Source organism: Pelophylax lessonae (assembly GCF_965119305.1).
Source record: "Pelophylax lessonae genome assembly, chromosome: 10".
NCBI classification, from domain to species: Eukaryota; Metazoa; Chordata; class Amphibia; order Anura; family Ranidae; genus Pelophylax; species Pelophylax lessonae.
In genome coordinates this window covers 10,553,606-10,556,055 of record NC_138777.1, presented here as the reverse complement: position 1 = coordinate 10,556,055, position 2,450 = coordinate 10,553,606, and the positions used below count along the sequence as shown (strand labels likewise).

At 34.9% G+C, this 2,450-nt stretch overlaps 1 protein-coding gene across 1 annotated transcript in view; it reads left to right on the top strand.

The window, feature by feature from the left end:
• The window catches only part of SLC6A5 (solute carrier family 6 member 5), a 134,013-nt gene extending 133,694 nt beyond the window's left edge, over positions 1–319 (top strand). The window contains exon 16 of the mRNA XM_082270282.1: positions 1–319. This exon is cut by the window's left edge and continues 553 nt beyond it. The gene's annotated coding sequence lies outside the window, so the exon portion shown is untranslated.
• Positions 320–2,450: the final 2,131 nt, after the last annotated feature.

Below are 2,450 nucleotides of genomic sequence, written 5' to 3'. Positions count from 1 at the left end.
GGCAGTTGAGTTAAGTTCCCCTTGACCTTCACAGTGTTGAGGTCTCCTCTGCCATTCCATCCATTCCATAGCTTTGTTCTGTGAGTTTTCCTTCTTCTTGTGTCTTGTCGTGTTCTCACAGAGAAGTGTGACCCCCAAAAATGATGGGTTTTCTGCTAGATTAAGCTTAATGGGTTGTTAATTAGACTTAAATATATGTCCTTTGATGTCTGGTCAGTTTGAGGGATGGAATGGAAAATCCAGTTATGTGATACCCATATGTGGCCATAATATGGTGGGTCCATTGTTGTCCTTCATGGTTTGGATTAGCTATCAAAAAAAACACCAAATATGTTTTATGAATTAGCAAATCTGTTAAAGGCCCTACTTTGAGTTTGACCAGGTCAATTAACTAAATTCTGACCTGGATAGGTGAATACAGAATTTTGATCGGTTCATTTGGGTCAGCCTGGTTGGTAAGTAAAAGATCTGGACGAAAGGTTCCCATGGGTTATTGCATTGGTGCTCTTTGTTCTGTTATGCAATAACATTTTCTCTGAGAGTATTTTTAGAAGACTGCTCAAAGGCTTCCTGTCAAGCCAAGGGTGCCAAGTCAAAGTTCAAGTAAAACACCTCCTAAAGTAAGACCTTTTCTTTGTTGACCTTTTTTTTTTAGCATCTCTTTATCTACATAACCATGACTGACTTAAATGACTATCACAATCTTTCCTATTTGCAGGGTCTATCCTGCCGACTATGCAAATTAAAAAAAATTCCCCACATTTTCAAACACCCTTTCAGTTCCAAAAATGGTGTTGACAGTCTAAAGATCAAATTATCAGTCGACTTTAAACACTAGCGGATGAGAATTTTTAATCAAATTTTTGGCCACCTTGAAATAAAGCAAGAAAATTAGCGTAAGTTAGAAGCACAAGTTACATCTCAACAAACACTCTATCAAAGTTAAAACAAAGTATTTTTAAAAGCTTTTGGAAAATTGCAGTGGACAACCATTCCAAAACCATTATGCATTGCAAGTGCCACAAATTCAATTTAAGTTGTTTTATGACGCCATGCGATAATCCAACGTCTTCCATGAACAGGCTCGAAACTGGAGCGCTTCAACACTTTAAACACATTCTCTAATCGCATAAATATTTGCTTTTTGATTTTTTTTCCATTATTATTTTTTTTCCCCCATTTTCAAATACCCTTTCAGTTACAAAAATGGTGTTGACAGTCTAAAGATCAAATTATCAGTCGACTTTGATCACTAGCTGATGAGGATTTTTAATCAAATTTTTGGCCACCTTGAAATAAAGCAAGAAAATTAGCGTAAGTTAGAAGCACAAGTTACATCTCAACAAACACTCTATCAAAGATAAAACAAAGTATTTTTAAAAGCTTTTGGAAAATTGTAGTGGACAACCATTCCAAAACCATTATGCATTGCAAGTGCCACAAATTCAATTTAAGTTGTTTTATGACGCCATGCGATAATCCAACGTCTTCCATGAACAGGCTCGAAACTGGAGCGCTTCAACACTTTAAACACATTCTCTAATCACATAAATATTTGCTTTTTGATTTTTTTTCCATTATTATTTTTTTTCCCCCATTTTCAAATACCCTTTCAGTTACAAAAATGGTGTTGACAGTCTAAAGATCAAATTATCAGTCGACTTTGATCACTAGCTGATGAGGATTTTTAATCAAATTTTTGGCCACCTTGAAATAAAGCAAGAAAATTAGCGTAAGTTAGAAGCACAAGTTACATCTCAACGAACACTCTATCAAAGATAAAACAAAGTATTTTTAAAAGCTTTTGGAAAATTGCAGTGGACAACCATTCCAAAACCATTATGCATTGCAAGTGCCACAAATTCAATTTGTTAAGTTGTTTTATGACGCCATGCGATAATCCAACGTCTTCCATGAACAGGCTCGAAACTGGAGCGCTTCAACACTTTAAACACATTCTCTAATCACATAAATATTTGCTTTTTGCTTTTTTTTCCATTATGCTCATTATGCATTCAATTTTCACCTCCTGAAGCCATTATATAATTTGTGCCTAATTTTGTATACTCGCTACAATGTGTATACCCTTTAGTAGATTCCGTACTTTGGTGTGTTGTTTGGTATTGACCCCCCCTCCCCACTTTTTCGTCTTTCTAGAAAACTTCTAAATGTATTCCGTGAGCAAAACAATAGCAGCCAGCTTTGTCTATATATTATATATATAGTATAATATTACATGTTTATCAACATCTTCTTAATCCAAAGCCAAGCCATATGTGTCTGTAAATAGCATCTTTTACTGTTGGGAGAAGGTCAAGTGCTGATTTATACATACAGAGCTATTGAAACATCGAACAACAATATTTAGAGCAGCAATGGGCAAGCTTAGTGATAGAAATTAGTGAGTAATTCCATAAAATATAAAAAATCTTTGTCATATCTTTAACATC